Here is a 24860-nt window from a genome sequence, read left to right as displayed (position 1 = left end):
ATACGTGAGTGATGGGATGCTATTTCTACAATGGCAACATAAGTCACTGTATTAAAGAGGCTTTTCTGAATTACATTTTAGCTTCACTTTCTACCCATTCTTGGTTTTTTTCGGTCATTCTTTCACAGTTCATTCACCCAGGTAAGGACAGAATGCAAGCATGTTTTCATGTTTTCAGCAGTTCTAGGAAAGTATTTTTAAAAATATAAATATATACGTGTTTGGTGTACATTGTTGAAAAGTTATTAATTTACCACACTTGGTAGATACTGCTTCTCTCCTGTGTTTCTTTTTGCAAAAGCAGATATTCCAATAGGAATACATTTTCCCTGCAGAATTAGAATCTACATAGGTCCAATCATATGTCACTTAACTCTGTGACAGGGAGGCAGGCAGCTCGTGCCTAATGAGTGGTACCCACAGGAGGGCAGGGGACACTGAACTCTAAATGTCATCAAACATGATGACTTTGAGATGCTCTTTCTGGATCCTAGGATGCTGCCAGAGCCATTTAGTCCTTCAAACACATCATCAGTGTTAATAACTCCCAAACTGACTGATTCTGCTATTAATCTGGAAATGTAAGAGAAGGGAATAGGGTGATTTCATTTTTTAAAGTAGAAATAATAATTATACCACGTTCATAGGACCTTTATGAAAATCATATAGCCTAATGGGTGTGTCATATGCCTTTAATAATATCATTAATAATACAGATATTCTGGGAAATAGGATCTTGGATCATTAATTTTTAATGGATATAAAAAGTACCCCATCACTGAAATCCTATTTTAGGTAACTTAATTTCTGACCATTTAAAACAATTTTCAAAACGTTATTTCCCAAATAACTCAACATTATTGATGCAAACACTTATCGTATTTATCATCAGTGAGGAAAACCAAGTTAAGAGAAATCTATGGATGATAAAGTGACAAACTATATTATTCCATAAAGTACTTTCTCTTCCTTGTATTAAAACATACTGATAACACTTATTTGTATCTTTATCTGTTTGCTTATGTATTAAGCAAATATGTTTTGGGCATTAATTAAGTACAAGTCACTAAGTTAGATTTTTGAGGGTATACAAATTAATGAGACACAATCTCTGCCCTTCCGTGAAAGCAGATTCCACAGTAAATAGGGTCTAAACATAAGCGTTTATCCTAAGGCATTCCATCTTTACTCTGAGTGCAACGAACCACTGTGGAAGGGCATGGAGGAGGGAAGTGAGACAATCAGCTCTGCATTGAGATTGGTATGAGAAATGATTGGAGGGGACTAGCTGGGAGGCCACTGCAGTAATTCAGGCATGAAATGATGCCAGGCAGACATCACAGAGTTGGTGGGAAAAATGGAGAGAAGTACATACACTGGAGAGACATTAAGAACATAAAATCCACTAGTTTGAGGTTTAATGAGGTGGAGGTTATCCCAAACTTTTTTTTTTAATCCGTGGGTTTTTTTTTTTTTTGGCCGCACTGCACGGCATGTGGGATCTTAGTTCCCTGACCACGGATAGAACCTGTGACCCCTGCACTGGGAGCATGGAGTCTTAACTACTGGACCACCAAGGAAGTCCATATTCCCAAACTTTGAGTCTCTGGAGAGATGACGGTGCCAATCACAGAGATGCTTAACACAGGAAGAAGAACAGGTGTAATCTTGTGGAAATGATGAGATGCATTTTGGGCATATTACACTGGAAATCTCAGTGGGAAATTCCAGTAGAAATGGCTTCCTTTGAAGCTCAGGGGAGATTCTAAAGTGGGAGGTGTATATGGGTACATACATATATATGTACATAGATACACACACACAGAGGCATCAATAGTCTCTAATAGCTACAGAAAATGTTGAGAAACCCACTCCCCCGTTCAGAAAATGTTTTTAGAGTTTAACAAAACAAAGAACAAGTATTGGGCTGAGAAGATTTAGGTAGGAATCATCCTGACAAGAAGACTAGAAATTAGGCAGACCAGCAGGAGAAAAATCAAAGTAGTGAGTGGTGGGAATGTCCTGGAAACCAAAAGTAAAGAAAGAGGACATGGCATAGGGTGAATCAGAGTCCAGGTAGGAAGACCTCTTGATTTGGCTCCAGAGAGTCTTCTGGGTCTTCAACCAGAGAAGCTTGGTGGAGGCCAGGAGCGTGGGAATGAGGAACAGGCGACACAGAAGGTGGGAAGGGGGAGTCATGACATGAAGGCAATGCCTCCATGAAGCTCAGCTAACACTATAGGCTACGAGAAAGTATGAAGATGGATGAGGGCTCAAAAGGGTGCTTTGATTTGTGTGTGTCTGAAGACAGAGATGTTTCAAGAGCCAAGAGAGAAATATCAGAGCCTCAAAAGAACGAAAGAGAGAGATCTTCAAGATGGCGGAGGAGTAAGACATGGAGATCACCTTCCTCCCCACAAATACATCTACATGTGGAACAACTCCTACAGAACACCTACTGAACACTGGCAGAGACCTGAGACTTCCCAAAAGGCAAGAAACTCCCCATGTACCTGGCCGTGTGGCTGACAGGATCTTCGTGCTCTGTCCGGGTATCAGGCCTGTGTCTCTAAGTTGGGAGAGCCGAGTTCAGGACGTTGGTCCATCAGAGACCTCCCAGCTCCACGTAATATCATAAGGCAAAAGCTCTCCCAGAGATCTCCATCTCAACGCTAAGACCCAGCTCCACTCAATGATCAGCAACCTACAGTGCTGGACACCCTCCACCAAACAACTAGCAAGACAGGAACACACCCATTAGCAGAGAGGCCGCCTAAAATCGTAATAAATTCAGAGACACCCCAAAACACAACGCCGAACACAGTCCTGCCCACCAGAAACACAAGGTCCAGCCCCATCCACCAGAACACAGGCACCAGTACCCTCCACCAGGAAGCCTACACAACCCACTGAACCAACCTTAGCCACTGGGGGCAGACACCAAAAACAATGGGAACTACGAACCTGCAGCCTGCGAAAAGGAGACCCCAAGCACAGTAAGTTAAGCAAAATGAGAAGAGAGAGAAACACACAGCAGGTGAAGGAGCAAGGCAAAAACCCACCAGACCAAACAAATGAACAGGAAATAGGCAGTCTACCTGAAGAAGGAGTCAGAGTAATCATAATAAAGATGATCCAAAATCATGGAAATAGAATGGAGAAAATAAAAGAAATGTTTAACAAGGACCTAGAAGAACTAAAGAGCAAACAAACAATGATGAACAACACAATAAATGAAATTAAAAATTCTCTAGAAGGAGTCAATAGCAGAATAACTGAGGCAGAAGAACAGATAAGTGACCTGGAACATAAAATAGTGGAAATAACTACTGCAGAGCAGAATAAAGAAAAAAGAATGAAAAGAATTGAGGACAGTCTTACAGACCTCTGGGACAACATTAAATGCACCAACATTTGAATTATAGGGGTCCCAGAAGAAGAAGAGAAAAAGAAAGGGACTGAGAAAATATCTGAAGAGATTATAGTTGAAAACTTCCCTAATATGGGAAAGGAAAGAGTCAATCAAGTCCAGGAAGCACAGAGAGTCCCATACAGGAAAAATTCAAGGAGAAACATGCAAGACACATATTAATCAAACTATCAGAAACTAAATACAAAGAAAAAATATTAAAAGCAGCAAGGGAAAAACAACAAATAACATACAAGGGAATCCCCACAAGGTTAACAGCTGATCTTTCAGCAGAAACTCTGCAAGCCAGAAGGGAGTGGCAGGACATATTTAAAGTGATGAAACGGAAAAATCTACAACCAAGATCACTCTACCCAGCAAGGATTTCATTCAGATTCGATAGAAAAATTAAAACCTCTGCAGACAAGAAAAGCTAAGAGAATTCAGCATCACCAACCAGCTTTACAACAAATGCTAAAGGAACTTCTCTAGGCAAGAAACACAAAAGAAGGAAAAGACCTACAATAACAAATCCAAAATAATTTTGAAAATGGTAATAGGAACATACATATCATTAACTACATTAAACATAAATGGATCAAGTGCTCCAACCAAAAGACATACACTGGCTGAAGGTATACAAAAACAAGGCCCATATATATGCTGTCTACAAGAGACCCACTTCAGACCTAGGGACACATACAGACTGAAAGTGAGGGGATGGAAAAAGATATTCCATGCAAATGGAAAGCAAAGGAAAGCTGGAGTAGCAATTCTCATATCAGACAAAATAGACTTTAAAACAAAGACTATTACAAGAGACAAAGAAGGACACTACATAATGATCAAGGGATCGATCCAAGAAGAAGATATAACAATTGTAAATATTTATGCACCCAACATAGGAGCACCTCAATACATAAGGCAAATGCTAACAGTCATAAAAGGGGAAATCGACAGTAACACAATCACAGTAGGGGACTTTAACACCCCACTTTCACCAATGGACAGATCATCCAAAATGAAAATAAATAAGGAAACACAAGCTTTAAATGATACATTAAACAAGACGGACTTAATTGATATTTATAGGACATTGCATCCAAAAACAACAGAATACACTTTCTTCTCAAGTGCTCATGGAACGTTCTCCAGGATAGATCATATTTGGGTCACAAATCAAGCCTTGGTAAATTTAAGAAAATTGAAATCGTATCAAGTAACTTTTCTGACCACAAAGCTATGAGACTGGATATCAATTACAGGGATAAAACTGTAAAAAATACAAACACATGGAGGCTAAACAACACACTACTTAATAACCAAGAGATCACTGAAGAAATCCAAGAGGAAATCAAAAATACCTAGAAACACATGACAATGAAAACACAACGACCCAAAACCTACGGGATGCAGCAAAAGCAGTTCTAACAGGGAAGTTTATAGCAATACGATCCTACCTCAGGAAACAAACATCTCAAATAAACAACCTAACCTTACACCTAAAGCAATTAGAGAAAGAAGAACAAAAAACTGCAAAGTTAGCAGAAGGAAAGAAATCATAAAGATCAGATCAGAAATAAATAAAGAAAAGAAGGAAACGATAGCAAAGATCAATAAAACTAAAAGCTGGTTCTTTGAGAAGATAAACAAAATTGATAAACCATTAGCCACACTCATCAAGAAAAAAAGGTAGAAGACTCAAATCAATAGAATTAGAAATGAAAAAGAAGTAACAACTGACATAGCAGAAATACAAAGGATCATGAGAGATTACTACAAGCAACTATATGCCAATGAAATGGACAACCCAGAAGAATTGGACAAATCCTTAGAAAAGCACAACCTTCTGAGACTGAACCAGGAAGAAATAGAAAATATAAACAGACTAATCACTAGCACTGAAATTGAAACTGTGATTATAAATCTTCCAACAAACAAAAACCTAGGACCAGATGTCTTCACAGGCAAATTCTATCAAACATTTAGAGAAGAGCTAACACCTATCCTTCTCAAACTCTTCTAAAATATAGCAGAGGAAGGAACACTCCCAAACTCATTCTACCAGGCCACCATCACTCTGATACCAAAACCAGACAAAGATGTCACAAAGAAAGAAAACTATAGGCCAATATCACTGATCAATATAGATGCAAAAATCCTCAACAAAATACTAGCAAACAGAATCCAAGAGCACACTAAAAGGATCATACACCATGATCAAGTGGGGTTTATCCCAGGAATGCAAGGATTCTTCAATATATGCAAATAAATCAATGTGATAAACCATATTAACAAATTGGAGAAAAACCATATGATCATCTCAATAGATGCAGAAAAAGTTTTTGACAAAATTCAACAGCATTTATGATAAAAACCCTCCAGAAAGTAGGCAAAGAGGGAACTTACCTCAACATAATAAAGGCCATATATGACAAATCCACAGCCAACATCGTTCTCAATGGTGAAAAACTGAAACCATTTCCTCTAACATCAGGAAGAAGAGAAGGTTATCCATTCTCACCACTATTATTTAACGTAGTTTTGGATGTTTTAGCCACAAAAATCAGAGAAGAAAAAGAAACAAAAGGAATCCAAATTGGAAAAGAAGTAAAACTGTCACTGTTTGCAGATGACATGATACTATACAAAGAGAATCCTAAAGATGCTACCAGAAAACTACTAGAGCTAATCAATGAATTTGGTAAAGTAGCAGGATACAAAATTAATGCACAGAAATCTCTTGCATTCCTATACACTAACGATGAAAAATCTGAAAGTGAAATTAAGGAAACACTCCCATTTACCACTGCAACAAAAAGAATAAAATATCTAGGAATAAACCTACCTAAGGAGACAAAAGACCTGTATGCAGAAAACTATAAGACACTGATGAAAGAAATTAAAGATGATACAAACAGATGGAGAGATATATACCATGTTCTTGGATTGGAAGAATCAACATTGTGAAAATGACTCTACTACCCAAAGCAATCTACAGATTCAATGCAATCCCTATCAAACTACCAAGGGCATTTTGCACAGAACCAGAACAAAAAATTTCACAATTTGTATGGAAACACAAAAGACCCCGAATAACCAAAGCAATCTTGAGAAAGAAAAACAGAGCTGGGGGAATCAGGCTCCCAGACTTCAGACTATACTACAAAGCTACAGTAATCAAGACAGTATGGTACTGGCACCAAAACAGAAATATAAATCAATGGAACAGGCTAGAAAGCCCAGAGATAAACCCACACACATATGGTCACCTTATTTTTGATAAAGGAGGCAAGAATATAGAATGGAGAAAAGACCACCTCTTCAATAAGTGGTGCTGGGAAAACTGGACAGCTACATGTAAAAGAATGAAATTAGTATACTCCCTAACACCATACACAAAAATAAACTCAAAATGGATTAAAGACCTAAATGTAAGGCCAGACACTACAAAACTCTTAGAGGAAAACACAGGCAGAACACTCTATGACATAAATCACAGCAAGATCCTTTTTGACCCACCGCCTAGAGAAATGGAAATAAAAACAAAAATAAACAAATGGGACCTAATGAAACTTAAAAGCTTTTGCACAGCAAAGGCAACCATAAACAAGACGAAAAGACAACCCTCAGAATGGGAGAAAGTATTTGCTAATGAAGCAAGTGACAAAGGATTAATTTCCAAAATTTACAAGCAGCTCATGCAGCTCAATATCAAAAAAACAAACAACCCAATCCAAAAATGGGCAGAAGACCTAAATAGACATTTCTCCAAAGAAGATATACAGATTGCCAACAAACACATGAAAGGATGCTCGGCATCATTCATAATTAGAGAAATGCAAATCAAATGTACAATGAGGTATCACCTCACACCAGTCAAAATGGCCATCATCAATAAATCTACAAACAATAAATACTGGAGAGGGCATGGAGAAAAGGGAACCCTCTTGCCCTGTTGGTGGGAATGTAAACTGATACAGCCACTATGGAGAACAGTATGGAGGTTCCTTAAAAAACTAAAAATAGAACTACCATATGACCCAGCAATCCCACTACTGGGCACATACCTTGAGAAAACCATAATTCAAAAAGAGTCATGTACCACAATGTTCACTGCAGCTCTATTTACAATAGCCGGGACATGGAAGCACCTAAATGTCCATTGACAGATGAATGGATAAAGAAGATGTGTCACATATATACAATGGAATATTACTCAGCCATAAAAAGAAACAAAATTGAGTTATTTGTCCCGAGGTGGATGAATCTAGAGTCTGTCATACCGAGTGAAGTAAGTCAAAAAGAGAAAAACAAATACAAATATACATATATATGGAATGTAAAACAAAATAAAATGTTTCTGAAGAACCTAGGGGCAGGACAGGAATAAAGATGCAGACGCAGAGAATGGACTTGAGGATACAGGGAGGGGGAAGGGTAAGCTGGGATGAAGTGAGAGAGTGGCATGGACATACATACACTACCAAATGTAAAATAGATAGCTAATAGGACACAGCCACATAGCAGAGGGAGATCAGCTCGGTGCTTGGTGTCCACCTAGAATGGTGGGTCAGGGAGGATGGGAGGGAGACGCAAGAGGGAGGAGATATGGGGATATATGTATATGTATAGCTGATTCACTGTTATACAGCAGAAACTAACACAATATTGTAAAGCAATTATACTCCAATAAGGATGTTAAAAAAAAAAATGGAAGAGAAACTGATGAAGAAGGAAGAGGCAGATGGGAATGGGAACTGGAGTTCTGATAACTAGTGATAACTCACAGAGCATAAAGATGCAGCCTAAGGAGGCAGCGTTTTCCTTTATTTGTTTTATTTGGGAAAGCATTCATTGTAAAACCTCACATGTGACCCTGATTTCCCCCAAAGAGAGTCAATTTTTCAGATTCATTTAGTAAGATTTATTGAAGGTCAATCTTGTCCCAATGCTGTGCTAGGCACACAAAGGTTATGGTGGGAAATCAAACAAGGTCCCTCCCCACAAGGAACTCACTGCTTTAGTGGTGGGGTGTGAAACCGAGTCCCCCTAAAACTGAGTTCCTCTGCTCAGTTTATGATTAACCTCTCTATCCCAAACTTTACTCCCTTTCTTTTCCTGAACATGGTCCCCTCCAGATTGAGGAGTATCAAAGAAAAGGGGGGATTCAAACCATATGCATGCCCCTGTGTTCTTTGAAGGAAAAGACTTTTGCTTTAGTTTCCCAGGCCTCTCTTGAGTCTCAAAAGGCTGGCTCAAGAGATAATGATTAGGAACGTGAAGATGTAGAAACAAAGAATAGCTGTCAGGCCAGGAAAATGGTACAATTTAGACCATGAATCCACCACATAGCAGAAACACTGAACTCCCAGTTCCCTGAAAGAGATAGATAAAGGCCTGACACACATTTCTGAGTTGTTTTTACAGGAAGCAGACCCCCTCCAGATGAAAACTGCTGACTGCAAGAACATAGACCCTAGACTGGTTGAAACCAGAAGTTTGATGATGCTTGAAACTTCACCTTGATGCCAACCAATCCAAGAATTGTGCATGAGCCGATCACGCACACTGCAGCCCCCTCCCTCACACTGCCTTTAAAACTCCTTCCCTGAAAGCCATCTAAGCGTTTGGGTCTTTTGAGCATAAGCTGCCCATTCCCTTGCTTGGCGCCCTGCAATAAATGCTGCACTTTCCTTCACCACAAGCTGGTGTCAGTAGATTGGCTTTACTGCGCACAGGGGAGGGGACCCAAGTTTGGTCCAGTAACAGGTGGAAGCAGAGTGTGCACACGGACATTTCTAATTTCAAGGCAATCTGTGATGAATTTAGCATTGATTTATAGCTTGCAATGAGTACAGAAAAGCCCTATATACCTTTCTATCTCTGCGTCCACCTACTCGAATAGAAATGCAAATCACAATCTCGTACATGTTGACCACTGGATGGCTAGATTAGTTATTAATCTAGCCAGGGTACTGGAATTAATTAACCTTAGCAATGAACTGCATTTTGACCTTGGTCTAATCAGGCCAATTTTCCACTCTGGAGAACATGATTAATTATCTGGTTCATTCAGGGAAGGAACCGTAACAGAACAAAGCATACAAACACACACCAGAATTTTTACCTTGATTATTAGGATTATAATGCATTTTTTGATAGTGTGTCTTTTCTCTGATAAGAAAATGCATGGGGTAGATAGCCTCAACCACCAGAGGGCAGACAGCAGAAGCAAGAAAAACTACAATCCTGCAGCCTGTGGACCAAAAACCACAGTTACAGAAAGATAGACAAGATGAAAAGGCAGAGGGCTATGTACCAGATGAAGGAACAAGAAAAAAACCCAGAAAAACAACTAAATGAAGTGGAGATAGGCAACCTTCCAGAAAAAGAATTCAGAATAATGATAGTGAAGATGATCCAGGACCTTGGAATAAGAATGGAGGCAAAGATTGAGAAGATACAAGAAATGATTAACAAAGACCTAGAAGAATTAAAGAACAAGCAAACAGAGATGACCAATACAATAACTGAAATGAAAACTACACTAGAAGGAATCAATAGAAGAATAACTGAGGCAGAAGAACAGATAAGTGACCTGGAAGACAGAATGGTGGAATTCACTGCTGTGGAACAGACTAAAGAAAAAAGAATGAAAAGAAATGAAGACAGCCTAAGAGACCTCTGGGACAACATTAAACGCAATAACATTCGCATTATAGGGGTCCCAGAAGGAGAAGAGAGACAGAAAGGACCAGAGAAAATATTTGAAGAGATTATAGTTGAAAACTTCCCTAACATGGGAAAGGAAATAGCCACCCAAGTCCAGGAAGTGCAGAGAGTCCATTACAGGATAAACCCAAGGAGAAACATGCCGAGACACATAGTAATCAAAGTGGCAAAAATTAAAGACAAAGAAAAATTATTGAAAGCAGCAATTATTGAAAACGACAAATAACATACAAGGGAACTCCCATAAGGTTAACAGCTGATTTCTCAGCAGAAACTCTACAAGCCAGAAGGGAGTGGCATGATATACTTAAAGTGATGAAAGGGAAGAACCTACAACCAAGATTACTCTACCCGGCAAGGATCTCATTTAGATTTGATGGAGAAATCAAAAGCTTTACAGACAAGCAAAAGCTAAGAGAATTCAGCACCACCAAACCAGCTTTACAACAAATGCTAAAGGAACTTCTCTAAGTGGGAAACACAAGAGAAGAAAAGGACCTACAAAATCAAACCCAAAACAATTAAGAAAATGGTCATAGGAACATACATATCGATAATTACCTTAAACGTGAATGGATTAAATGCTCCAACCAAAAGACACAGGCTTGCTGAATGGAAACAAACACAAGACCCATATATATGCTGTCTACAAGAGACCCACTTTAGACCTACGGACACATACAGACTGAAAGTGAGGGGATGGAAAAAGATATTCCATGCAAATGGAAATCAAAAGAAAGCTGGACTAGCTATACTCATATCAGATAAAATAGACATTAAAATAAAGAATCTTACAAGAGACAAGGAAGGACACTACATAATGATCAAGGGATCAATCCAAGAAGAAGATATAACAATTGTAAATATTTATGCACTCAACATAGGGGCACCTCAATACATAAGGCAAATACTAACAGCCATAAAAGGGGAAATCGATAGTAACACAATCATAGTAGGGGACTTTATCACCCCACTTTCACCAATGGACAGATCATCTAAAATGAAAATAAATAAGGAAACACAAGCTTTAAATGATACATTAAACAAGATAGACTTAATTGATATTTATAGGACATTCCACCCAAAAACAACAGAATACATATTTTTCTCAAGTGCTGATGGAACATTCTCCAGGAAAGATCATATGTTGGGTCGCAAATCAAGCCTTGTTAAATTTAAGAAAAGTGAAATCGCATCAAGTATCTTTTCCGACCACAACGCTATGAGACTAGATATCAATTACAGGAAAAGATCTGTAAAAAATACAAACACATGGAGGCTACACAATACACTACTTAATAACGAAGTGATCACTGAAGAAATCAAAGGGGAAATCAAAAAATACCTACAAACAAATGACAATGGAGACATGACGACCCAAAACCTATGGGATGCAGCAAAAGCAGTTCTAAGAGGGAAGTTTATAGAAAAACAAGCCTACCTCAAGAAACAGGAAACATCTCGAATAAACAACCTAACCTTACACCTAAAGCAATTAGAGAAAGAAGAATAAAAAAACCCCAAAGTTAGCAGAAGGAAAGAAATCATAAAGATCAGTTCAGAAATAAATGAAAAAGAAATGAAGGAAACAACAGCAAAGGTCAACAGAACTAAAAGCTGGTTCTTTGAGAAGATAAACAAAATTGATAAACCATTAGCCAGACTCATCAAGAAAAAGAGGGAGAGGACTCAAATCAATAAAATCAGAAATGAAAAAGGAGAAGTTACAACAGACACCACAGAAATACAAAGCATCCTAAAAGACTACTACAAGCAACTTTATGCCAATAAAATGGACAACCTGGAAGAAATGGACAAATTCTTAGAAAGGTATAACCTTTCAAGACTGAACCAGGAAGAAACAGAAAATATGAACAGACCAATCACAAGTAATGAAATTGAAACTGTGATTAAAAATCTTCCAACATGAAGCAACTGACAAAGCATTAATCTCTAAGATTTACAAGCAGCTCATGCAGCTCAATAACAAAAAAACGAACAACCCAATCCAAAAATGGGCAGAAGACCTAAATAGACATTTCTCCAAAGAAGATATACAGATTGCCAACAGACACATGAAAGAATGCTCAACATCATTAATCATTAGAGAAATGCAAATCAAAACTACAATGAGATATCATCTCACACCGGTCAGAATGGCCATCATCAAAAAATCTACAAACAATAAATGCTGGAGAGGGTGTGGAGGGAAGGGAACACTCTTGCACTGTTGGTGGGAATGTAAGTTGATACAGCCACTATGGAGAACAGTATGGAGGTTCCTTAAAAAACTACAAATAGAACTACCATATGACCCAGCAATCCCACTACTGGGCATATACCTTGAGAAAACCATAGTTCAAAAAGAGTCATGTACCAAAATGTTCATTGCAGCTCTATTTACAATAGCCAGGACATGGAAGCAACCTAACTGTCCATCATCAGATGAATGGATAAAGAAGATGTGGCACATATATACAATGGAATATTACTCAGCCATAAAACTAAATGAAATGGAGGTATTTGTAATGAGGTGGATGGAGTTAGAGTCTGTCATACAGAGTGAAATAAGTCAGAAAGAGAAAAAAAATACAGTATGCTAACACATATATATGGAATCTAAGGAAAAAAATAAAAAGGCCATGAAGAACCTAGTGGCAAGATGGGAATAAAGACACAGACCTACTAGAGAATGGACTTGAGGATATGGGGAGGGGGAGGGGTGATATGTGACAGGGTGAGAGAGTGTCATGGACATATATACACTACCAAATGTAAAATAGATAGCTAGTGGGAAGCAGCCACATAGCACAGGGAGATCAGCTAGGTGCTTTGTGACCACCTAGAGGGGTGGGATGGGGAGGGTGGGAGGGAGGGAGATGCAAGAGGGAAGAGATATGGGAACATATGTATATGTATAACTGATTCACTTTGTTATAAAGCAGAAACTAATGCACCATCGTAAAGCAATTATACTTCAATAAAGATGTTTAAAAAAAAAATCTTCCAATAAACAGAAGTCCAGGACCAGATGGCTTCACAGGTGAATTCTATCAAACATTTAGAGAAGAGCTAACACCTATCCTTCTCAAACTCTTCCAAAAAAAAAAAAAAAAAGAAAATGCATGGTAAAATAAAGATAACAGTTTAGATCCATAAATAGTTAAGGAAAGAGAAGTGGAAAATTTGGGCTACGTTGTCAGGAAAGCTGCGATTTATTTTACTATAATATCAAATGCGTTCTTTTCATTCACCGTATTTTATTGTATTTTGCACCAGCTACCCTTTATGTGAGATGCAAGATAATTTTGTGCTATTAATATCCTATTATATCTAATAGAGAAGAATATTATAAACTCTTCTAAAATACTTCAAAATTCTGCCATTTTGGAGAATGCATAAATTTATTTTTTAATTTTTTTAAAAAAATATTTATTTATTTTATTTTTGCCTGCATTGCGTCTTCGTTGCTGTGCACGGGCTTTCTCTAGTTGTGGCAAGTGGGGGCTACTCTTCGTTGCGGTGCGCGGGCTTCTCATTGCGGTGGCTTTTCTTGTTGCGGAGCACAGGCTCTAGGCACACGGGCTTCAGTAGTTGTGGCACGTGGTCTCAGTAGTTGTGGCTCACAGGCTCTAGAGTACAGGCTCAGTAGTTGTGGCGCACGGGCCTAGCTGCTCCGTGGCATGTGCGATCTTCCTGGACCAGGGCTTGAACCTGTGTCCCTTGTGTTGGCAGGCGGATTCTTAACCACTGCACCACCAGGGAAGCCCCCATAAATTTTTATTGTATACATTTAAATAGCACCCTTAGATTTTTTTTTTTTAAACTTCAATGTGAAAACACAATGATGTTATCTAGATGTACATCAACTGAGGGAGATCACAATGAAATATCTTAAAATAAAGGCTAGGTAGGACAAGATGCTAGTTAACACAGCATATATGTTGTTACCAATGACCTATGTCAATATTCAAAGATAAATTCATACAACTTCCAAGATTTTCAAGACAAAGAGTTAACCTATGAACAGATATTAAAGGGGGCAAACAGTCTCATCCTTTGTATTCAATACGTTCGTACAATCCAGGTTTCAGCTGACTTCACTGCTGTGCTTTTATTGAATTAACTTAGCAAATGAACCTTAAAAGTAAATACTCTCGGAAGCAAAACCACCACTCTGATATTTCAGTCAGAATTTCTGGTTCTGTGTGGCACGTAAAAGGGACATTTCCCTGCCCCGCCTCTTCATTAAAACAGATTGGCTCATTTACTGGCCAGAAGTGAGGAGGATCAACTCTAATCTGGAGCATCCTCTCTCTTCCAAGGATGTTTGCAGATATTAAAGACACAAATAAAGGCTTGGTGTGTCCTTAAAACAAGCACTAATGCAGTTTCCACAGCAAAGGTAAAAACATCACATCACTGGCACGGCAGCTTCTCTTCAGGTCAGTGTAGCTTTTCCTCACCAAAAGTGTGAGTAGGAATAGGTTTTGGAAGGAGGAGGGACATTGGGAATTCACTGGAACGTGTCAAGGTTTACACCAAAGAAGGAAAGACAAAAAGGAGTAAGCATGGAGCAATTTTAGAACACGTTGCTTCCCACAAATTCAGTACCTCTTATCAACTGATGTTAAATTAGTTGCCCTCTCTTTCTCTTTACTTTTCTTCCTTATTATATTTTACCCATATTCACAAACTATTTAAATAATATTTTGAATGCTTAGGAGAGACAGGTGCATGGCATACACAAACACAGCTCTAGACACATTCATGTTTATTTGGCTAAGCGTTAATAAATATATCATAGCTTAGTACATACAATGAATGAGTCTGTGGCTGTACCTTGCATCTATCATCGTAGGCATTGGTTTTTGAGAAAAGTACAAAACGCTTAAGCGTAGATAACATCTATCTGATTCCTCCAAAGGGTTGGGTTAAGGAATTAGATTAATATCGATTTTTTATATTAATAGACTTTATAGTTAGAACAGTTTAAGGTTCGTAGAAAAATTCAACAGAAAGTATAGAAAGTCCCCATATACCCTTCTCACCCTCTACGGTTTCCCCTATTATTAACCTCTTGTATTAGTATGGTCCATTCATTTGTTACAGTTGATGAACCAATATTGACTTATTATTATTAATGAAAGCCCATAGTTTGCATTAGGGTTCACTCTTTGTGTTGTACAGTCTATGGGTTTTGACAAATGTCTAATGGCATGCATCCACCATTACAGTATCATGCAGAATAGTTTCACTGCCCTAAATATTGTCTGTGCTCTGTATTACTCATTCTTCCCTCACTCCTCAGGAATCTCTGTCAACCACTGATCTTTTTTACTGTCTCCACAGTTTTGCCTTTTCAAGAACATCATATACAGTTGACCCTTGGACAACACAGGTTTGAACCGCATGGGTCCACTTACACACAGATTTTTTTCAGTAGTAAATACTACAGTACTACACGATCCACCATTGGCTGAATCCATGGATATGGAACTGCAGATATAGAGGGAGGAACTGTATATATGGAGGACCAACTATGTTACACACAGATTTTTGACTTCATAGAGGGTCAACCCTAACCCCTGCTTTGTTCAAGAGCCAACTATAATTGGAATTATACAGTATGTAGCCTTTTCAGACTGGCTTCTTTGACTTAGTAATATGTATTTAATGTTCCTCCATATCTTTAAAAGAAAATTTTTTAAAATTTAATTTATTTATTTATTTATTTTTGGCTGTGTTCGGTCTTCACTGCTGTGCGCGGGCTTTCTTTAGTTGTGGTGAGTGGGGGCTACTCTTCGTTGTGATGCAAGTGGCTTCTCTTGCTGTGGAGCACAGGCTCCAGGTGTGCAGGCTTCAGTAGTTGTGGCACGCAGGCTCAGTAGTTGTGGCTCGCAGGCTCTGGAGCGCATGCTCAGTAGTTGTGGCGCATGGGCTTAGTTGCTCCGCAGCATGTGGGATCTTCCCGGACCAGGGCTCAAACCTGTGTCCCCTGCACTGGCAGGCGGATTCTTAACCACTGTGCCACCAGGGAAGCCCTGTTCCTCCATGTCTTTTCATGGCTTAATAGCTCATATATTTTTAGTACTGAATATTATTTTATTGTCTGGATATACTGCCATTTATTTATCCATTCACTACTGAAGGACATCTTGATTGCTTCCAAGTTTTGGCAATTATTAACAAAGCTGCTGTAAATATCTGTGGCAGGTTTTTGTGTGGACATTAGTTTTCTACTCATTTGGGTAAATACCAGGGAGCACAACTGCTGGATCGTATGCTAAAAATGTTTATTTTTATAAAAAACTGCCCAATTGTCTTTCAAAGTGGCTGTACCACTTTGCATTCCCACCAGCAATGGATAATTGTTTATGTTGTTCCATATCCTTGCCAGCGTTTGGTGTTGTTAGTGTTTTGGATTTGGGGCATTTTAAGACATAGTGGTAACTGTTGTTTTAATTTGCATTTCCCTAAGGGATGATGTAAGACATGGAGCATCTTTTTTAAGGTTATTTGCCATCTGCATATCTTCTTTCATGAAGTATCTGTTCAAGTCCTTTCCTCATTTTTTAATCAGATTGTGTGTGTGTGTGTGTGTGTGTGTGTTTTCCTACTGTTGGATTTTAAGAGCTCTTTGGATATTTTGGATAGCAGTTCTTTAGATATGTCTTTTGCAAATATTTTCTCCCAGCCTGTGGCTTTTCTTCTGTTTTTCTTTACAGTGTCTTCCACAGAGCAGAAGTTTTTCATTTTAGTAAATCCCAACTTAATATTTTCTTTCATAGATGGTGCTTTTGGTACTGTATCTAAAAATTCACCATCAAACCCAAGGTCACCTAGCTTATTCTCTTGCTATCTTCTCGAAGTTTTATAGATTTGTGATTTACATTTTTGTCTATGATCCATTTTAATTTAATCTTTGTGAAAAGTGTAAGGTCTGTATAAATTATTTTTGTGTATGAATGTCCAATTGTTCAAACAGCATTTGTTGAAAAGTCAATCCTTTCTCCATTGAATTGCCTTTTCTCCCTTGTAAAACATCAGTTGATTATAAATGTATGAGTCTATTTCTGGACTCTCTATTCCACTTGTATTATTTCTATTCTTTCACCACTACTATGCCATCTTACTAACTGGAGCTTTGTATTAAGTCTTGAAGTCAAGTAGTATTAGTTGTCAGTTCTCTGGGTTTTTTTTTGTTTGTTTGTTTGTTTGTTTTGGGGCATGTCAGCTGACAGTTTTATTGCATGAGGGAAGGGGATAGATCGCTCAGGAGCTGTTGGTGGGGCGGGTCCACTTCCTCTTCACCATCACAGGCTTCTGGCTGCATAGGATGGCGGCTGGCTCTGTGGAGGGCGGCCATGCGCAAATCTGGGCGGTACTTGCTCTTTCAGATCATGTGTCGGTTGCTGCTGAGGGTGGCCTGGGCATTCTCGTTGATGGTGGTCTGCACGTAGGAAGTGGCTGGCTTTCCCTGGCCGGATCTCCGCTTCCTGGCCACCACGACTCCTTTGCCGTCCGCCGCCGTCTCCACGCCCACAGTCTTGCAGTGAATGAGCCGGTTGTAGCGGAAGGAGTTGCGAGCCTTGAGGTTATTGGGTTCGGTGCTGTACGTCTGCTTGTTCCTCTTGATCAAGTAACTGCAGCAGGTCCTCACGACCATCCACTGCAGATGCGCGGACATAGCGGCAGCTCCTCTCCTGGCGGCAGCCAGAGATGGAAAGGCCTCTGGCTTTGTTCTTTTTCTTTAGTATTATATTGGCTATTCTTGGCCTTTTGCCATTCCACATATACTTCAGAATCAGTTGGTTGACAGTGCCAAAAAACTTGCTGGGAATTTTATTCAGATTCTGTTAAACCTGCTGATTAAATTAGGAAGGATTGACACCTGAATCACAGTGACTCTTCCTATCCATGGACATGGAATATCCACCTATTTAGATCTTTGATTTCTTTCATCAGAGTTTGTAGTTTTCCTCATACAGATCCTGTACATATTTTTTAGATTTACATCTAAGTATTTTAATTTTTTGGTGCTAATAATATAAATGTTACTGTGTTTTTAGTTTCAAATTCCAATGTTTCATTGCTGGTATATAAGAAAAATTGACTTTTATATATTAATTTTGTGCCCTGTAACCTTGATATAATTGCATATTAGTTCCACTAGTGTTTTTGTCAATTCTTTTTCTACATAGACAATCATGTCATCTGTGAACAGACAGCTTTATTTCATCTTCCTCAAGCTGTACACATTTTATTTCCTTTTTAGTCTTATCGCATTAGCTAGGACTTCCAGTACAGTGTTGAATGGGAGTGGTGATATGGGACATCGTTGCCTTGCTCTTGATCTTAGAGGGAAAAGCTTCTAGTTTCTCACCATTAAGTATAATGTTAGTTGTAGGATGTTTGTAGATGTTCTTTATCAAGTTGAAGAATTTCTCTATATTCCTAGCTTTTTTGACCTAGGACACCTTCCTTACTTTTCTCCATTGTCTTAGTATATTTCTTGTGTTCCACTTCACAGAGCAAAGAGAAACCATCATACATATTGGAATTCTATCTAGTACCCTCTAACAAACCTACAAATATATTTAGTGGAGCTCTTATCCCTTCTTTAAAACATTTCATTAGTGAGGGAGAAGGTCTTCCTATCTAGGACCAGGGCTACCCTTCCTAAATTGGATTCTATTTCTTGGAAACCTCAAAATATCAACCAGACCCTATTCTCCCAATACGGTCAATAATTCTCTTACAGCTAGATTCACCCCCATCATAGTTAAACATCATTAATTATCTCCCTTAAAAAAAATCTCTCAACTCACAGGGCCTCTCATTTCCCATTCTCCTCATTTACAATGAAAATAATGAAAAAAAAATCTCTCTCTACCTAGGAGACCTTAACCATATTAGATTGTATATCTAATTAAAATATCCCCTCCCCACTGCTACCCCCATTCACATTAGGTCTGGCCATGTGACTTTCTTTAGTTAATGAAATTATATGTGAGAGTGATACGTGCCACTTCTTTTTTTTTTTTTTTTAATTTTTTTTTTTTAATTTATTTATGGCTGTGTTGGGTCTTAGTTTCTGTGCGAGGGCTTTCTCTAGTTGCGGCAAGTGGGGGCCACTCTTCATCACGGTGCGCGGGCCTCTCATTATCGCGGCCTCTCTTGTTGCGGAGCACAGGCTCCAGACGCGCAGGCTCAGTAGTTGTGGCTCACGGGCCTAGTTGCTCCGCGGCATGTGGGATCTTCCCAGACCAGGGCTCGAACCCGTGTCCCCTGCATTGGCAGGCAGATTCTCAACCACTGCACCACCAGGGAAGCCCTGTGCCACTTCTAAGAAGAAGCTTTTAGAGTAATTGCATGGTCCTGCCACCTTTTTTTTTTTTTTAAACCACTATGAGACCAATAATGTCCCAGATAATGGCTCTCACTTCATTCTGGTTCTGAATGATTCAGGACATCAGAAGGGCTGATGTTAATCCACAATGGATACTGGCTGAGCACCAAATCAACCTTTGCAATCATATGCCCAATGAAATTTCAAAGTTGTTCTTTATTGCCTCATACTATAGTCTACATTGACTTGTACATGACTTCTTGCCTCCATTTTCTCTCTCTCCATTACCCTTGACCCACTTAAGTCTGATTTCAGGGCTATCTCATTTAAAGATTGTATTGCAATCTGCAAACATAGACTCTTCCTGACTTCTCCCTAGTCCCTTGTTGCTTCCTCTCAGTCCTCAGTCCCCATTTCCTTGGCCATTGAATACTAGAATTTCTCAAGATCTATCCTAAGACTTCATCCCTTCTCACTCTACATTATAATCTTAAAAAGTCTCAACAGATCTATGATACTATTTTCTTCCTTTATCTATCTGATGTCCAAACTTATATGTTCAATCCAAATTTCTCTGAGTTTCTGAGTTTATATATATATAGAATATACATATTGTCTACTTTGTACCTCCACTTAAATACTTTCAAGAGGCATCACATTCAATATATCTAAAACCAGGTTTGTTTCTAGCGTTTATTTCATTTTCTCTCATTTCCTCACAAGCTTCATAAGACAGAGCCCACGTCTGTTTTTGACTCTTACAGTACCTTTGAGAAGGTGCAAAAATTCCAAGCGTGATAAATTTTAAAAATAACAATTATACATATCAGGGTGAAACTGAAGATAAAGATACAATGTTTAAAGTGAAAAGAAAAGGTATTTTTCATTCGAGGATTGACTATAGTCAGACAGCTGACTTCTTAGAACTGACAGAGAAAGCCAGAAGTTAGTGGAATAGTATATTTAAGAGGCTGCAAGAACACACTCTCAATCTAGAATTGTATATTCAATGAAAAGATCTTTCAAGAATGAAACAGAATTAGAGACTTTTTCACCTAAATTAAAAACTGAAGAGCATGTAGTACCAGTGGCTCCTCTCTAAAGAGAATCCCAAAAGATATACTTTAGGCAGAAGAAAAATGATGCCAGATGGAAATCTGAGATGCAAGAATAATGCAGGACAGGAGAGTGGCCAATATGTGGGTAAATCTATACAAACATTTACTGAATAAAACCATAATGTGTAATTTTGAAACACAGAAGGAAAATGAAAGGACATAATTCAAGATTGGAGCGACAAAGAATATCAAGGGAATAATACATATTCAGGATACTGTTACCATTTTCTTTTAAAACTGTGTGTAGGTTATGTATTTAGTGTACTATTTTTCTTTATACCCTACAGATGTTTTATAAATATTGCTTTAACTAATATTTAATAAAAATATAAAAATGCATTTTCTTATCTCCAGCTGAGTATGAAACATGTTTATGGAGAAGTAAAATCTATAATTCATTAGAAAGTAAGACCAGCCTAGTTCACTATTCCTCATATTTCCTAAATTATAGAAGTATTCCAAGAACTGATCCATGTTTTGAAACCCTTTAGTTTAGTGGCTTAGTCTATAATTCTGCACCAAAATAGCTGCAGCCTTCTATGTAGTCCTCTGAGGTATTAGTGGGTGCTTCTGACATCTGGACAAGATGGGCTAAGTGCAAAAAACCACAGTACTATATTTTTTTGTTTTAAAGGAAATGATTGGGCTTCGCTGGTGGCGCAGTGGTTAAGAATCCGCCTGCCAATGCAGGGGACACGGGTTCAAGCCCTGGTCCGGGAAGATCCCACATGCTGCGGAGCAACTAAGCCCGTGCGCCACAACTACTGAGCTTCCACTCTAGAGCCCGTGAGCCACAACTACTGAAACCCACACGCCACAACTACTGAAGCCCGCGTGCCCAGAGCCCGTGCTCCACAACAAGAGAAGCCACCGCAATGAGAAGCCCTTGCAACACAACGAAGAGTAGCCCCTGCTCGCCGCAACTAGAGAAAGCCCACATGCAGAAACGAAGACCCAATGCAGCCAAAAATAAATAATGAATTTATAATAAGTAAATAAATAATAAAGGAAATGATCTAGTTGATATAGTTGGAAAAATGTGATTAGTGAGGTCATCTGGAATTTCATTATCTATAATGATCTTAATAAATCTCAAGATTATGTAACAACAGCTGAAGGTCACTTGCTATGTAAAGGCATTACTGTAGTTCTAAAAGCTACTCTGAATTATTACATTACTGTGCCAGAAATGCAAATCTTCTTGAAGCTGTAGTGGTAAAATACTAACTTTTTCCGGCATCCTGCTCTGTAACACAAAACATCACCCTTCACAGCTTCTACAGAGGAGAGAATTAGCCTTAAGAGAGTCATCACGGCAGATGCTCATAGATCCTGCCATATGAGGGAAAATTTCTACCACAAAGTGCCTAATCATTTTAACTAAGTTTTTAGCTGTAATCTCATAACATCTTTATAAAATCAGTCAGATAACAGCTTCAATCATTTCAGTACAACTTGGGAAGTTTTAGCTAGGGAAGTAGCAAAAGCACAATATACTGTTGAGAACTACAGAACAGCCAGGTGAAATCTGTCCATGGTCCTGAAGAGGCCACCCACTGGGGTTTGTTTATTGTATGGTTAACACATACATAAATTAATTTCAAGATTATCAGTTGCTTTTTATTACTTATTTATTGTCTGATATTACCTTTGAGAAGAAACGTGCCACATTCAGGGATATTGTAATTATTTCAATTTATATTACTATTTGAATAAAATTTCAAGCAACTACTAATTTTTCCTTATATTTAAGTGCATTTTAAGTATGACCTAAGAAGATCAGAAGGCCTGCTACCAAAAATGCATTTTCATATGGAGGTATGCTGGTTTTTCTCCATTATTCCCTTTCCAAGATCTCCATACTTCTCTGCTCTGCTTTGCAGACCTGGGTGGCTGATCTCTAGGACATATTGTTACACTAGCTTCTGAATGGAAAATGCCTGTAAGAAGCATCTGCAGGACAGCAGATCAGCAGGTAGGGTGGGAGAGATTGAGATATTTCCTCGCTGCATATTCACTGCTGTGGCAAAGTTTTTCAGGAATAATTATAACTTTTGAAGACTAGCACATCTACCAAATGATCTCGTTTAGGGCTCTAGCTCTCTTGGGCTCATCCCCTTGTTTCTTAGTTTTTAATAGATATAACTTCTTCCTACCGTTGCTATTCTCTGGTGCTTCAACATCTTTTGTTTGTTTTCTTAGTCCTGCCAACCACTCTGTAAGTCGACCCTTCTTTAAAAAACTTTCTTCATTTAAACCATCTGAGTGCAACTTACTTCCTGCCAGGTCTGTGAGTGGTACAGAAAGTGTTTGAACCATAACTAATATATTCAATTGAGAAGACAGAATAGTAGAACATTACTACTCTTAACATTAAAAGCCCATAAAATATACAAGTCAGAAGGGAACGGGCTATAAGCACTGTGAATGCAAATACATGGCTACTTTTCTATGTAATTGAAGATTGACTCATGCATCCATTATTAATAGTAAGTATCAATAAATATTTTTTTTAATATTTGGAGTTTACTATGGAGTTAGCTCAAAATTTTAGAATACAGTATTACTAAAATCAAGGATTCCTTTAGTCATACTTAGGCTTATTCATTTTACTCATTAGTTTCAGAAAGAGAAAAAATTGGGGCATAAAACCCAAAGACTGCCCCCAGAATTCCTGCCACCAACACATAAATAGATGCCATTGGTCAAGAATGCAACATTAGTTACAGAAAACATTTATCTGATCTCTTGCTCTATTGATAGGTCGTCAACATTTCTGAAAATTCTTCATACTTGAAAGCAGCTCAGTTTAAGGTTATATGCAGTTTAAGGTGTTCATACTTAATAGGAGATGCAAATATACTAATTGATGGGCCAGGGCATATAGAAGAGAGAAATTGTAACAGGTTAGACTTGTCTTCTCAGTAATGATCTTTCTGCAAGAAATCAGCACCCTGAAGGCGTTCCTTTATATGAATGAAGGCCTAAAGACTATAATAGTGCAACAGAATTAAGAGGACAAGGTTGCTGTAATGGCCATTTTTGCAGAAGTAAGTGTAAGAGCCTGGAATTCACCATCAACTTTAAAAGTCAGTGTACCACAATGTTCATTGCAGCTCTATTTACAATAGCCAGGACATGGAAGCAACCTAAGTGTCCACTGACAGATGAATGGATAAAGAAGATGCAGCACATATATACAATGGAATATTACTCAGCCATAAAAAGAAACGAAATTGAGTTATTTGCAGTGAGGTGGATGGACCTAGAGTCTGTCATACAGAGTGAAGTAAGTCAGAAAGAGAAAAACAAATACCGTATGCTAACACATACATATGGAATCTAAAAAAAACAAAAAAATGGTTCTGAAGAACCTAGGGGCAGGATAGGAATAAAGACACAGATGTAGAAAATGGACTTGAGGACACGGGGAGGTGGAAGGGTAAGCTGGGAAGAAGTGAGAGAGTGGCATGGACATATATACACTACCAAATGTAAAATAGCTAGCTAGTGGGAAGCAGCCGCATAGCACAGGGAGATCAGCTCGGTGCTTTGTGACCATCTAGAGGGGTGGGATAGGGAGGGTGGGAGGGAGACGCAAGAGGGAGGGGATATGGGGATATATGTATACATATAGCTGATTCATTTTGTTATACAGCAGAAACTAACACACCATTGTAAAGCAATTATACTCCAATAAAGATGTTTAAAAAAATAAGATAAAATAAAAGTCCGATATTTCGAGTAGGAAAACAATGTGCTAACATAACAAATGTGAGAAATTTTGCAATTTCTGGTTTTTGGAGTTCAAGAGAGTTACTCAGTGCAAGGGGACGGTCAAGGATAAATTCCTGATATAGCTCATTGAAAAAAACACATAACAGCCAATAAATGTGAAAGAGTCACCAAAAAAGTGACATTAACCGTACCTGATGATGTGTGAAACTATTATGAGTTTTCTTTGGAGGCTGAGTCTTCGGTAGATCTAAAGTCTCAGGTTTAGCCAAGTTTTACTCTTCAGAAAATAGGAATGCATGCTATTCACAGTAATGTGGAAAAAACAGAAGTAGTTTCAAATAGGGGCAAATATTTAATTATCATTCAGCTTGGTAGATCATGGCCTCCATTGGCTTACTCTTACAACTATCTGGAATATAAGCAGATGTTTCATTAATCATTCAGCTCCAAATTTGGTAGCAACTGATATTGTTGATCATCTGATGTAAGTTCTAAAACATTCTAAGTA

The 24860-nt window shown here is 38.4% G+C and overlaps 1 pseudogene; it reads right to left on the bottom strand.

The window, feature by feature from the left end:
- Window positions 1-17407: 17407 nt before the first annotated feature.
- Window positions 17408-17834, bottom strand: LOC132347833 (large ribosomal subunit protein eL28-like; annotated as a pseudogene).
- Window positions 17835-24860: the final 7026 nt, after the last annotated feature.

The sequence above is a fragment of the Balaenoptera ricei genome, chromosome 14 (genome assembly GCF_028023285.1).
Source record: "Balaenoptera ricei isolate mBalRic1 chromosome 14, mBalRic1.hap2, whole genome shotgun sequence".
NCBI classification, from domain to species: Eukaryota; Metazoa; Chordata; class Mammalia; order Artiodactyla; family Balaenopteridae; genus Balaenoptera; species Balaenoptera ricei.
The sequence above is the reverse complement of the archived record's forward strand: the minus strand, read 5'-3'. Positions and strand labels throughout refer to the sequence as shown.